This window comes from Euprymna scolopes, chromosome 16 (genome assembly GCF_053919585.1).
Source record: "Euprymna scolopes isolate OS-2025 chromosome 16, ASM5391958v1, whole genome shotgun sequence".
Lineage (NCBI taxonomy): Eukaryota > Metazoa > Mollusca > Cephalopoda > Sepiida > Sepiolidae > Euprymna > Euprymna scolopes.
The window spans coordinates 90785742-90793569 of record NC_136497.1 but is presented as its reverse complement, the minus strand read 5'-3'; the positions used below and the strand labels follow the sequence as shown (position 1 = coordinate 90793569).

General features: G+C 32.3%; 1 pseudogene; it reads left to right on the top strand.

The window, feature by feature from the left end:
* Nucleotides 1–1145: 1145 nt before the first annotated feature.
* LOC145296415 (U2 spliceosomal RNA) lies at nt 1146–1283 on the top strand (annotated as a pseudogene).
* Nucleotides 1284–7828: the final 6545 nt, after the last annotated feature.

Below are 7828 nucleotides of genomic sequence, written 5' to 3'. Positions count from 1 at the left end.
GTTTAACATGCTCCTACCCCAACAAAAGAGAAAAATCAATGAGGGGGATCAAATCCGTTAAGCATGGACAGTATTTGATACGTCCTCTTCTTCCTAAGTATTGTTTCGCAGATAACTATCAAGATAAGCTTTTACATCATGATGATAGGGGAGGAGTGATCTATCCTGTCCGAAGTGCCATTTTTATTCCTAAACCTCTCTTGGGAACGTGGCGTAGCATATTGAGATAATTTAAAGACTGTATACATTTAATTGGGGCATCCTATATATATATATATATATATATATATATATATATATATATATATATATATATATATATATAATGGGTGTGTTTAGGCGTTTGGGAGTGTACTTGGTCTAAATGTTTTTGTTAGTATATTTTTGCCTGACCGAAATTCATCCACCGTCCAACGGCGTCTATTAAAAGATGAGTTACCTTAATTTACTGTATGCTGCACATTTTAACTGATTTTCATGTTCTTTTCAGTCTTTATGCATTCCATGCAAGTAGCCTCTGTTTGTGCTCAGAATTTAATCATCTACATTATTTACCTTGTATTCTTGCTTTTTCAGTCTTTGTAATATTTACCCTAATGTTTTTTTATATCATTTTATTTATTCTTTATATCATTTATTAATTTTTTTATATCATTTTATTTATTCTTTATATCATTTATTAATTTGTAATCTTTTTTCTTATACTTTACCAGTTTAATTTCATATATTTTCATTTTCTAATTTGCATTTACATTATTCACTTTTTAGTCACGTGCAAGCGACTCTATAAGTCACTTCGTCGGTCGGTCTGTCGGTCGGTCTGTCCGTAACAGTTTTGTGCTTGGCCCTTTTGTTAAGATCAAAGGTCTGTTGTTAAGAGATGCTGTTCTTAGGTTTTAAAGCTTTTCTTGGCCTTTTGGCAAAGATCAAAGTGTAGTGTCTGTTCCGGCAGATACTGCAAGCAAAGACAATATGTGGAGTTTCCTCCACATATAAGACCTTGGTCAATGTAGGGGCAATTCTCCATACCAATTATCACTATCCAGCTCCCCTACTCCCCGGGGAGTTGGTCCCCATTTCCCCTTCACTCCTCACATTAAAAATCGGCCTTCTGCCTGATTTGCTCGGTGGAAGAGCAGATACATACCCTTTTCTTGGCCTTTTGGCCAAGATCAAAGTGTAGTATATGTTCTTACTACATGCTGTACTTATGTTTGTACCTTTGTGATATAAAGTGGTGGATCACTTTTCTGTATTAATTTAATGTAAAATGATCACCCATTTTACAACCAGTCCGTCTCAAAGCCATTCAAGTCATTCTCCAGATCATTCAAGTTGTTTTTGAAGGATTCTAGTTATTTATTAAGCATTCAAGCCATTCTTAAGATTATTCAATTCATCCTTAAGTCCATTAAAGTCATTCTAAGTCATTTACTTTTTATTTATTTCAGTCATTTCAGCCCATTTTTCGGTCATTTTAGTTTATCTTTAAGAATTTTATGTCAATCCTACATTCACGCATTCATTCCTTACACGAGAGCACGCGACTAATGCCTATCGGCCTTGTTAATATGGTGCCTCGTGTACGTTATATAACTATGTGCATCACTGCATTTTTTTTTTAAATATCTGTGTTTTCTCTTTATGTTAGAATTTCCAAACTGTTACAGTTTTAGTAATTTTAGTCTTTGTCACTTCATGACGGCCCTCATATTCTCCACGGACTTAGCTTTCATCAAAGCTATCAAACCACTTAAAGCAAGTACCCTTTTCCCCCTTTTATACTTCCTCGTCTGTTACACACGTCTTCGTTTGTCTTCTTCCGTTTCTCTCTCTCTCTCTGTTTTCCAATGTTGTTCTGAGTGAGCATTACTGTCATATCCTGTCTATCCTGGTCGCCATGAACCCTAGAGTCGTCCGTCAACTGGCAGCTCCCTCCTTTCTTTGCTACCACAGTCATCAGAGTTACGGTTGTCAATGATGCCATTCGAATATTCTCACGTGACGCAAGCATCACGATCACTAAAAAAAAACTGTGCGTGAGTGTACTCGTTTATGTTTGTTTTATGCGCACGTAACTATGTGCGATTATTCTGTGTAGGAACTCGTATAACGGTTTACTGATCACAGAGTTGCAATTTTTTATCATAATAAGTTAAACAACATAGCCTAAATGTTTATATAATCCGAACACGGGAGGAAAATGCGTATGAGCACGTGCTTTCTCGGAACAATATACGACGTAACAATAAACCGCAACTATTAATGGCAATACAATCGTACATATAAATTTAATTTCAGTATATTATAGAATGTATATTTGCTCGATTAACCGAAGTTATATACATATTTTACTACATGCTTAATCATTTTTTATAAATATTGAAAGTTAGTCACAAATTATACAAATAATCTAAAGCTGAATAACAACTAAAATGACCATTTGGCATTTTTTCACTATTCATAGAAACGAATGATGGCTCGAAAAATAGCTGTCAAATAAGTAGCAACAATGTTTAAAATGTTTGCTTGTATCCAACATATAATATATTGACTGATCCATATAAATAAAGCAGTAGATGTATATGGGTATTGCAACATATTGGCAATAGTCAGCATCCTTTTTCGCTTTCGCCTACAAATCCATTTTTTTATTTTACTTTATTTTTTATTCTTTATTCTTTATTCTTTTTGTATGCATCGGCACATGAAACTATCATTGGTTCCCAATTGATTAATTCAGAAGTGATTCGCCAAACTGATAGGTCCTGAACTCTCATCTAAGCTTCAGCCTCTGCCCCATCGATCAAATGCTTCAGCCTTTGCCTGTTTCATATTTTAATGGTATATAATCCGACAAACTACAAGCCCTTGTACCTTCTCGACAAATCCGACAAGCAGCCAAATTCCACCCTACAATAGAGGTCCATAGATGTAAGACGGCTTTCTACTCTAATAATTTCTTCCCCAGAATTGCTAGACATTGGAGCACCCCTACGCGTTCCCGATTTTCCAAATATGCTCAGATGCAGAAGTTTAAGTGTAATGTGAGCAGACATTATGCTGCTTATTTCCCTATATAGCATCCCTGCGACTTATGCCCCTGATAGTACGCCCTATATCAATGTGGCATTATGCTTTGTTTGGGGTGCAAATGGAATTAAAAAAATAGTCAATAAAATCCAATAGTATATAGTAACTACTCCCAATAGTATATTCCATCCCCTATTGCTCAATACTACTAAAATCTAACTAATTGAAAGTACAATAATTAGCTAATAATCCCTCAGACAACCCTCTCTCTTCCTACTCGAATGTGTACTATTTTACAAGATTTTCTAATATATATTTTCCTAGACGTCGCATCTGTAGACTATTACATAGCACATATCGTCCTCTGCTGACGAGAAGCATTAGGCTTCGAAATGATTGTCATTAAGCGGATTCATAACTCATACACACTATATTGTATTCACTTGTTTAAAATTGATTAATAAATCTACATACATCAGTATATATTCTTATATTATCAAACTATTTCCTCTTGTATATATATATATATATATATATATATATATATATATACAAGAGTATACAAGAGTACAATATAATTTGGTATATATATATATATATATATATATATATATATATATATATACCAAATTTCAAGATGTCAATCTTAAAATTATTCATTTAAGTACGTTGACATGCACTATGATGACACCACCTGTTTGTAGCGCAAAACCATTCACTAATTATTATGTCAACCATATAATATAATACATTCTGTCATTAAGTCATCAGGAGAAAAGCAATACATTAAAATAAATCAAAGCAAATAGGTATGCTTACAACTCCCAAACTTGGGAGAGAAGTTGCAATAACCTTTCATTCCTTTTTCATATATTACGCCATGTTACATATACTTATATATATATATATATATATATATATATATATATATATATATATATATATATGTATATATTTGAAAGTATGATAGGTTATGAAAAGGAACGGTTGTAAAGAGATAGCTTCGAATTTGGAGGTATCAAAACCAAAGCAAAATATGATGAAAGTAAAAATAAAATAGATAAACCCCATAATTTATTATACCATATCTGTTCACACTGAAACACTTATCACAATATTCTTTGGATCTATATTAAAAAAAAAACTTGTTAAACTTTGTGACATATTTCCATTCTATGGAGTTCACGTGCGAACGAACACCCCATAATTTTATTATACCATTTTTATTCAAACTGAAACATAATTATCAAAGTATACTTACGCAGATAGATATGAAAAGTCTTTATTAAAGTTTGTGCCTATTTCTATTCTATGGAGGCCAGGCGCGAACGCAGACCCCACAATTTTATTATACCATCTCTATTGAAGTCAACACATACTTACAAACTATTCTAATGTACATCTATATCAAAAACACTTGTAAACGTTTTTTTTTTAATTTTTGATTTTTTATTTCCATACTTTGTGGACCAGGCGTGAACGCAGACCCCACAAGATCCATGTTTGACTTATGGATTATACTTACAAGGACATCATAAGTATGGCATTGATCGCTCATATTGCATAAAACGTATTAGTATAGTCAGAATAGAAAGGCACAGAGAGAAAATGCTATAATGAGAACAGTTCGAGGAACGACATTTTAGCATAGAAAACTGGCTGGATTCTGACGACTTTTATAGTAAAATATAGCGCTTTGTTTGTCGATAGTTTAGGCGTCGAGTGTGACCAAAGGTGTCGTGAATTCATCGGAGTATTTGCTATTAAAGTACTCGTAAAATAAGAACAGGGGTGCAGCATTGCGGAAAATGGAGCAGAGATTTTAGCTGTATTTACAATGTACAAACAGTGAGTTTAGAGCTTTTTAACGTTGTTTAAAATTGAGATACTATTGTTGAGAAAGTATGAACACTCAGTTACAATTCAAGTATGCTTAAATATCAACTTGTGTTTAATTCATCGTATATGGTATAGTGTTTATAATTTACATTTTTCCATCATTAAGTAATTCAAATCATTTCCAAACGATGTCAGACAGATCTACCAACCCAAATAATTATACTAGTACGTATAGATTTAAATATTTATATGTAAACAAGTAACATATTTATTTTGTGTGTATATGTCTAAGGTGTTATGTACTTGTTACTGTGGATGCAAATATGTGCCAAGAAAATCGCTTACACTTTAATTTTTATGTGTTTTATCCAAAGTATTTTTGATGTTGCCACATATTGGCCTTTCACTTAGGTAGTAAACATATCTTCCGATATTTATATCTGTGTACAGAACGCCAACTGTTTGACATGTGATTGAATCAGTTACATCCTTGTATGTTTTCTTTTTGTAGAATATTCCGTGCATATAACACCTCGATCGTATAATATTATGCACAGGAAAAAATATTTAGATTAGTCCGGATACTGTTCTCATTTTAAGTGTTATTTACACAACGTTTCGACCGATGTAACCGACGACCTACTTCAAGTGTTCATTGTTGAACTTTGGGATCTTTCTCTCAAACTCGGAATCTAACCGATATTTTGAAGGAAACCATTCATTTAATTCATGGGTGCAGCATGCTCTCGTTCCGTCAGCCATGATCGAGTGGAAATAATTCGCAATTGTATTCTGAGTATAACCCGTACTGAAAATTGAAAAAAACTGTCTCTGTCACTCTGAGAACCAAAACTTTCTTGATGCACATCACACTTTTTTCAGCACAATTAACAGTCTAGAAGGATTTCTGCATCGCAGAAGCAGTATGGAAAACGAACAACCAATGGTTTCAGCATTTTGCAATGCTTTCTCGTCTACATTTTCATTGCCTTTATGATGGATGAAGCTGTTTTTTCTCGGAAAATCTGTGTACCAGTACACATGCAGGCGGAGGGGGGGGGGCAGTACTATTTCAGTTTTTCAAAATGTATTTCGTGGGGAAGACCTATTCTCTATAATACTGACCACAAAAGCGCACCATAGAATTTACCCCTATATGTAACACGATTCAATTCAGAATAGATTCACATTATTATCATAACCTTTGTACCATTCAAAAGAAGAAAACGAAAATAAATTACTAATAATGTTAAAAATATTTTCAGCTCACGAAAATAATAAAAATGCGAGACTAAAATCGTGTTTACATTATCGACGTCTTAAAACACTTTTCTTATTTACTGACTACTTTTAATACGCAAGTATATGTTTTCTAAATCTATCACAAATCAACTAACGTCAGTTTTTTGCGAAATCTTTTATATTGATTTTATTTTGGATTAATTTATACGTAAACTGCTTTTCTCGAAAAATACATGGTTAGGACAATTTTTCTACCGTATAATACCTCCATTTTATTTTATGAAATCGGAACAATATATATTACAATCCTTCCAACTTTTAACATTATATATGCTGAGGTCACATTTTTTTTCTGTTATATTTGCCATGATTTCCTATATGAAAATGTAAATTAATTCAATATTATTATGTTTTCACACAAATATCTCATTGATATATACTGTAATTTCTTGAATTATAACGAGAAAAAATCTATAAAATAATTATTTCCAAGTATATTAAAATTATTTAAATTCGATTCTTCCGAAATTTCCAATATTAATTATACATTTTTAATAAATGATTCCTAAGTTTTATAATTATTAGATGTTACTTCCATTTTTTCATAAATAAAGTTTTTGATCCATATATTAATAAACAGTGCCTATACACAGTACACACAAAATTCTATGGAACACAACGACGGCCCATACAGATCACTCCATAAAAAAATGGATAATACATTTATTCAAAAATAATACTTAATACTTTTAGTCAGATTATGTTTATATTACCCAGGGCAACGTCGGGAATCAGGTCTTGCTTATTTTATAATTGTTTAGGGGGTGGGTGTAAAGCAAGGACAAATTAAGTAGATTTGGGGAAAATGGTGTGATATTTATTACAGCAATTACCGGTAAATTAAAAGTTTAATTCCCCTTTTTTCTTGTGAGTGACCGTGCACTTCTGTTTGCTCATGATTCATTCTCTAAAACCAACATTACCGTTTCTATTCTTATTTTCAGTTACTACAATTTTGACATAAAATAAAAATAATGTAACACAACATGTTTCTATTTTTTTGTGTATCAACAGCCAACTCAAGTCACAGAAAGACATTTCCATTTTCATGGTCAGGAAAAATAGCTCGTGAAAAGGGAGGACTACAGAACAGCTTACATGGATTTATTATAGAAATAGAACATATTTGCTCAAAGATATTTTATGGGGCAGAATTCTCAAGGTAGAAATAAATAAATTCGAAATGAGGTTGAATTATTGTCAGCAGTTTCTTAGATGGTAAGACAAAAATAAATGTTTAAGTCCGTCTGTGCGTTTCGAATTTTTTTACGACAGGGGAATCATCTTCCACACTGATTATCTAGATGAAACATGATGAAATTTGTGTACATGGATAGGAATTTTAATTTTTTTTTTGCAATGCGATATATATATATATATATATATATATATATATATATATATATATATATATATATATGCAAATTTATCTGGGTGTGTGAGTTCGTTCTTTAAAGAACTAAAAAAAACGATTGTCTTTAAAATTTACAGAACTTTAGTGTATGAGTCTGGGAGTGACCTTAGTTGAGTTTGGTCTCAGAATACTCCCGATAATTACCTATAATCGGTAATCAAACCGTTACTTTAATTTATCTATTATCGGTAAAGCCACTGTATTTATGTCGTTGCTTAGTAACAATAACAGAAAAACGGG